At 37.8% G+C, this 7500-nt stretch overlaps 1 pseudogene; it reads right to left on the bottom strand.

Annotated features, from left to right (window-relative positions):
* Positions 1–5995: 5995 nt before the first annotated feature.
* The window catches only part of LOC138028790 (uncharacterized), a 5396-nt pseudogene continuing 3891 nt past the window's right edge, over positions 5996–7500 (bottom strand).

Here is a 7500-nt window from a genome sequence, read left to right as displayed (position 1 = left end):
TCTGATTTGACAAACTGATATCTGTTGACACAAATATTCATCTTTGTTCCTTGAATGCTTTTGCTGACAATGGTTAAGTCGATTCGTTTTTCACCTTTAGAGGTCGACTTCAGTAAGGAGAAGTCTGTTCTGTTAAGCAGAGTTCATCAACACTTACGAAAACTCTTCAGATGCCTTATTATAGGAAATTAACAATGCATGTAATTAACGCGAATTTCAAAAATTCACTTTAATTTTATGTATCTTAATTTCCCTCATTGTTAACTAAAATGACGTTAATTGAAAGCATCGTTATTTAAGGACACCTTTATTATAAGCAAAGTTACAATTCCTCTACGTCTCGGTCAGAGTCAGTTGACGCATCATCATTTAATATTAATTTCAAAATGTCCTTAGATTCATCAGTGTAGCGATCATCTTCTCCAAGGGGATAACTCACTTCTTCAACTTTCTTGCGCAAAATGTCTATCACATTTTTGTCATCCCATTTCACAGTCACCGCAATAGGTATTTCTAATCCACCTAGAACAAGTGGAGATGGCTTATATTTTATTGCTGTGACCTCTCCTTTTATGACAGCTTCTCTCTGCAGTGTGTGCCAAATATATCGGCTCAATTCTATTGGAATATGTCGAACAGTAGAAGGAAATATGGTTCCTGGCAATATTGTTTGCCCAGCAACTGCAAACCGGTTGTGTTTATTGTCTTTCTCTTGCTTGAACGTGAGCTGTTGCTTTAAAAATGGTTTCCAGCTTGTGCGATACACGTTATAACCTCTTAAACCAGTGTTGAATTTCAATGTGGGAACGGCTTCATCCGTACTTGTACCACTCATTATTTCACTGGCCTACTGAAATAAAGAACCGAGCTTTTTAGGCTAGTACAGATTAATCTTCAATGGTCAACCGTTTTCCAGTGTGAGGGGTAACACGTGAAGACTGGAATTTGCGAACCTGTGAGGAAACCTGCCGTTTTCGAGACGGAAAGCCACTAAAGTGCAAGATGTGACTTGATTGGTGGATTTCGATCCTTCGTGTTCAATTTGATATGAGCGGGGAAATCCGCAAATTTCTTAAGCGCAAATGCACCAGACATGTCAATCCTAAGGTATTTCACAAGAGAGGGATCAAATACACAAGGCATTATTCTTCCTAGCAGAGAAGAATCTGGAGTTTTTCATTCAGAATATGACAGCATAGTCACAGAAGTGCAGTCTATGCTGCAAGTCAAGAGAAAGAGAAAGACCTACCGCTAAGATGACAACATTAAAATTGCCAAATACAGTACTGTGCAAAAGTAATGAGAGCGAATTTCGACGAATTTCGAGACATTTCGCCACTTTTCGACGAAAAGCAGCGATTTTTGGAACGAAACGAAATATCGCCGAACTTTCGACGAATTTTGGAAAGCGCTATTTTCTTGACACTTTCGAAATTTCGAAATTGTATGCAAATGTTCCAGCGAAAATTCCAATGACAGTTCGAGAAGATTCGCGAAATTTCAAAGGAAATGTTTCGAAATTTCGAAGAATGCTCGAAGAGTGTTTCGAAGTTTTGAAGAATGTAGTGAATTTTTCGAGGCTGAGGTAAGTGCATTGTAACAGCAAGCCGCCAAGATAACCAACGCAACTAACACAGACTCTAACGCTCAAGATTCCTCTGACTAACACCGAAATGCGTTAAAAAAAACACTGCATTGCACTAGTTCAACAGTTAATAATTAGTACAAACAAATTTATTCAAACAGACTACACAAACGCTGCCAAAACTTCAGAAAAAGTAGCGACAAACAAACTAGGCAAGATTAATTTGTTAGCAACTGTGTGTGTATTTTTGCATGTATTGTCTAGGTACATTTCAGATTCGTTTTCTTTGTTTTTGGAATGCAATGTAAACCTTAAATAAGCCAGGTAATGAATCAAGATTTGTTTCTTACATTTACTTAGTTTTACAGTAGTCTCCTACGCAGCCGTTCTTAATATTGTGTCATCACGCGTTGTGTGACGACACTAGTTTTACAGCCCGCGGCAAATAATAGACATTTGCCATAATTTTTTGACGTTGGTGAATTGTTGAACCAATTCTATGTTTCTCTGAAATCATTCACATTTTCGAACTACTGGAATGCAAGTCAAAGCGCTTTTTGTCTATGAAGAGGATCAAAACATTGCAAGCTTGACCTTCAATCGGAGTTAGATTTCAACCGGAAATATGCATGCGTAATCCAGATCATGGAGTTTTACAATCCCGCTTGTTGTCATTACGATTCAGTCCTTGAAGGTTTGTCTTGTCTAAAAACAAACGGGCAGTTACTCTACTGAAGCAGAGTGCGGGATAAATCTCTCTAGCTCATTTTTGAAATGCTCTTCAGTCGTGGTGTAAATAAATCAACAAAGTGCATTTGGTTCTGAGTTACGTATGTTACTGCAATTATAATGACACAGTGTATTTTTAACGACAGTTATGAGTTGCACAGTACTGTATGCCAATAGCCATGGGACCGTAAACGCTATAAAACATTTTAGACAAGGCTTCCCAAACCTGACTGAAAGCACTCTACGACCCTGGGTGGCGAAAAAGGAGGAGAAATCGGATTTCCCATAATGCCTCGCTTTCAACTATATTATCAGCTCGATGTTGACACGTGATCTCTCATTTGCGATGGAGCTTCTTGGAGTGAACACTGATGTGCTCTCTCTGTTGCCATTGCTTTACATCAATTGCTTAGACTATTACAGTGGGAGTTATGTTAAATCTGCAAACTTAGCCTGTTGCCGATCCCCAACGGTCCTGGGACACGTTAGTTTTCTAAAAGACTTACAAGAGCGGCGTCTTTGCTTGTTTGTGCGAACAGAAACGTTGAGCGATCTTGAAGCGAAGGCTTCGCCGGCAGTGATCAAGGTCAAATCAAGCTGTATTCACAAGGTAAATCGATTTTTCCTTCATTTCTTTAACCATATCTACTGCTCATAACACTTTGAAGGATAAATTCTTTGTATTTTGGGAAAACTTTGGCGTAACGCACCGTGATCGAAGTAGATTTAGATCACACTTCGTGTATCGATCGACGCTAAATTATATTCTTTAAGCCGACGACGTATTCTTCTTTGTAGCGAAAAGACAAGCATGTCAACGGTTTCCCTGTTTTTCATAAACACTATTTTTGTTTACTCCAACAGCTGGAAGATGAAAACGATCAAGACCAAGTCCGCTTGGTACTTGTGATTTTTGATTTCCAAGTCATGGCAAGTATGTCACAAGTGACAACATCCCTTCGGCTGTACCTCGACTATGAAGAAGAAAATAGCATCCCAGAAATGCCTTGGCTGGATGTAGAACTTGTTCGATGTAACTGCAGCAGTTTTCCCGAAGTAGGAAATATTGGTGGGAAGAGTTCTTCGAACAGAAATAATTCGCAAGCTGTAAGTGATTCTAGCGAGTCAGAGTCAGACAACGATGTGTCCCACGAGGATGTGAACTCGCCAACATCACACGATTCCGACAATCCTGATGAAATGCCCGCGTTATTTGACGAATACTTTAAATTGAAAGGCAGTACGTATCATGCACATTTCCAGGATGCATTAAGACGTTGCAAAAGACTATCTATGGAGAAGAGAGATATTTCAATTCAACTTTTAATTGAGCCTGCAAATGCAAGAGATGAAAATGCAATTGTTGTTCAAGTGCAACTCGACAGCACCTGGCAACCTGAGGGCTATATTCCTGCTGTTAAAGTCAAGAAAGCAATGGATGCTTTGGAAATAAATGAAGTTAAGAACATCACCTTCAAGTGTATTGAGTGGAAGTACATTTATGGACTGGGGGAGTTGAAATATGTTTCGTCAGTTACCATCACAAAACTTAACAAGTGGTTACCAACAGACAAAAATTATCAGTATAACGACTTTCTGTAATTTCCTCAGACATTGATTTATAGTTGTTTTCCACTTTTGTATCTAGGTAACTTCTGCCAATCTTAATTCAAAAAATATTTTATTAACAATGGTACATTATTATTTACTTCATAATAAAATGTGTAGTACTGTATGTTATACCGCTGTACAGTGCCTGAATTTGCTTTAGTGCATATTGTGCTTCAACTTTTCCATAGTTGTTTTAATTCCATTTGTTAAATTTTCTTGAAAGTGAATATAATGTAACTTTTAACAATGTGCTGAATAATTATCAATAGTAAATTGTCACATTGAATGGTAACCAAGTGGTTGTTGTTTGAAAGAATTGTTACGATATTTAAATAAATTTATTCTTTGCCTCAACAGCCATGATCGGAGTTTATTTAACATCCATTCCTTTTTGTTTTTAGGTACAAAAACAACAGCCTAGACATGAAAACCTGTTGAAAATGGAAACCCTGCTGCAAGAGGGAGGGGGTTAAATAGCTTATAGAAATTTGATTTAATTATTATTTTTGCCATTAATTAATGTCCCTGAAATACATTTCTCACAAAAATCAATTCTAAAATGCAAACAACATAAACAAAACCCCCTAGTAATTGATGATCCTACAAAATTTGTTCAGGGTTTCAAAATGTATAGATCATTTTCACGTGACGTCATCATTTTCTAAAATCCAAAACTAAAGAGCCACGAAAGTTTTTATCCTCATCAGGCATAAGAGGCGGTAAATTTGTATCCATTTGCAATTTTAAAGCTCAATAGCGTGCTTCGTTTGGAAACCAGAGCATTTTGAATTTCTGAGTTATAGCAGTGCGTGACACGGGGCGAAGATCGAGTTTATAGAGAAATATATATTTATCTCATGGTTTTGAGCCTTTTTAGAATTTAAAGCATTAGGAAAAGTGCTTAGGTAAATAGCTGTCTGTTGCAGTACAGATGATCACTCGCCTAGATAGCCAAAGTAAGTAACAGATGTTGACACTATTTTCCGGCCGCCATATTGGTGCACCACAGATGTGCACCAACATGGCGTTTTCATACTGGGCTCTGTAAATTTCTGCGAAACATTTCGACGAATATCTGAAGTTTGGGGAAACGCACAGGCCTAAAACTTGGAGAAGTGTCTTCTTCATTTATTTTCTACAACATCACGAATTCTTGACCTTTTCCACTGGATGGTTTTCGATTTATTTTTTTATTGTGTGACAGTGAAAACTATCTATACACTCCTTAATTTAATTGGCAAACTGTTTATTTCCAGAACTGCAAGTAGTATGAGTTGTAGCAGCCTCGACTAACGAGTATTAAAACAGACTCACAAATTTATTTTGCACAGAGTGGGTGTCCAAAATTAGAAATTTCATTTGTTGTTAGTTATGAAGAGAACCAATAACCAGCTGTCATTTAAAATATTCTTGATCAATGTAAGTTTCTGGGAAACTGCCCAAACCTAACATTAACACTTACTTCATGCTTGCAGCAAAATGCTAGGTTTGGAGAGGGGTAGGACAGTTTCCCAGAAACATACATTGATCCAATATTCTCATTCCAACAACAAGTACATTCCACATTAAACCCTCAGAGAGGTTGAATTTTCTATGATAGGCACACAGCTTTCCCCACCCTACCCCCGCAAAAAATGTGTCACTAATTCATCTACAGTACTTATTCCTTGAGGAATAAGCTTAAAACACATATTAATTCAACTGTGGAAAACTTTCTTCTCAATTCTTATAAAATTATTAAATACTTATAAATATAAATGAATTCTTTGAAATCAGCCAAAAAGTAACTTTTGAGGGACGTACATTACAATACTCGTACAATTGCTGACTTGTAAGTCATGCATTACCGATAAACAGTGGAATTTAATTATCTTGAACCATCCATTTCTAGAACAAAAGAAAAGTCATTTCCCCCAAGTGCTATATTAATGCTGCTTGTGGCTTTTCTTTGAAGTGCAAAAATTCAAGATTCCACTGTACAACCAACATATAATCACAGTGTAACCAGACAATCACTAACACTGGTAGTTAGATATGAGATGGTCAACTAAACCCTGTTTGAGCGAATCTCTAATTGATCCGCATGTGATAGGGAACTGGAGGGGCACCCATTTCTGGGCGATGCATTCGATGCCTTAGGGTTCCCCTATGTCTTGCTGGTAAAATAGCTCTGCCCGGAACTAATACAGAGCCATCTTCTCGTTGATTAATTCGCAAGCGATGCAGTCTCAGGGGGTGATTCCTTGCATCAATGTTGTCATCATCAAACTCGGGGCATTCATCAAAGGATGGGAGTTCCTCATCTTGAAACCGTTCATTAACAGTCCAGTAGTAGAATGGCAAGTCCTTGTCCATATGTTTGGCGAATTCCCTAAAAAAGTCAATTGAAACCAAATCACTTTTCAAGTTTAACATATGAATTAAGTTTGATTTGCAGGAAAAATTGGGTGCACGAAAACACATCTTCATAAGAATGGATTTGCAAGGAGACTCGTATTGGCGCAGAGGCAAAAGATAACTCTGAAATGGTCTATTTAATAAGGCAAATCAAATGATTGATTGATTTGTTGCTACTCTGATGTCATATGAGCTGTAGTATTATCCCAAGAGTCACAGACATTTGTTTTGTATCTGTTTCAGTCTAAAAATACTGTACCATACTATCTTTCATTTCACAGAGAATTTTTGAGCATTTTGCTAATGTCACACAATCAGTATTATTTACCTCACAGTTTTTGGCCACCTTTCCTTGAACTGCTTGAGCGTAAACACTGGTCCTAGGTAACGATGAGACATACTGTAAAGGGTCTCAAGGTCATCTGTCACACCAGCTCTGGGATGCTCTGGATAGCCCAGTTCACTGTTCTGTCTCCGCCTGTATTCCTGGCTTTCAATATTGGTTGTAAGCTCAAAAAGGGTTTCCCTTGAAAAGCCCCTCACACAATCAACAGGCCTAAAGAAGAAGTTATAAAGTAATTATAAGCAGTAGATAATAGTGAACTTGAAGTTTCATTTGAGATAATTTTAACACAAGTGTTAATTATCTGAGTTTAAGAACAAACTTTTTTATAGCTCAGGACATCCTGGCCTGGTTATTTCTTTTTATCCTATCAAGAGGGAGACGAAAGCAACAGTGTACAATAAATTACCCACCCATGCAAGTATACTTCTTGAGCTGCCGAACTGTAGGGCATGCAAGCATGAATCCACACTATGAAATTAACATTCACTGAACTGAAATACATTGTTTCCATTGTCAATATTTGTCAATAAGGGCAGAGGGAGTGAGGATAAATAAAGCTTTCATTTACAGTACTCAAAAAGTTAATTTGCTGTCATCAAGATCACCTGTTAATGTCAATTGTTGAAAAGTCATAGTTGTCGTGGTGCCATGGCATCCAGTCATCCAAAACATAATTCAGCATCTGATAATTGTAATGTGAGGGCTTCAATTGTGAAAGGCCCCGACCATCTGAAGCTTCATGCCAATTTGCTGTGATCTTGACATGGTCAGCCTCCTGTATGTGCCCTTTTCTTCTTAAAGACTCTGACACGTGGTAGGAGAGAAGACGTTC

The sequence above is a fragment of the Montipora capricornis genome, chromosome 13, assembly GCF_036669925.1.
Source record: "Montipora capricornis isolate CH-2021 chromosome 13, ASM3666992v2, whole genome shotgun sequence".
Taxonomy (NCBI): Eukaryota; Metazoa; Cnidaria; class Anthozoa; order Scleractinia; family Acroporidae; genus Montipora; species Montipora capricornis.
The sequence above is the reverse complement of the archived record's forward strand: the minus strand, read 5'-3'. Positions and strand labels throughout refer to the sequence as shown.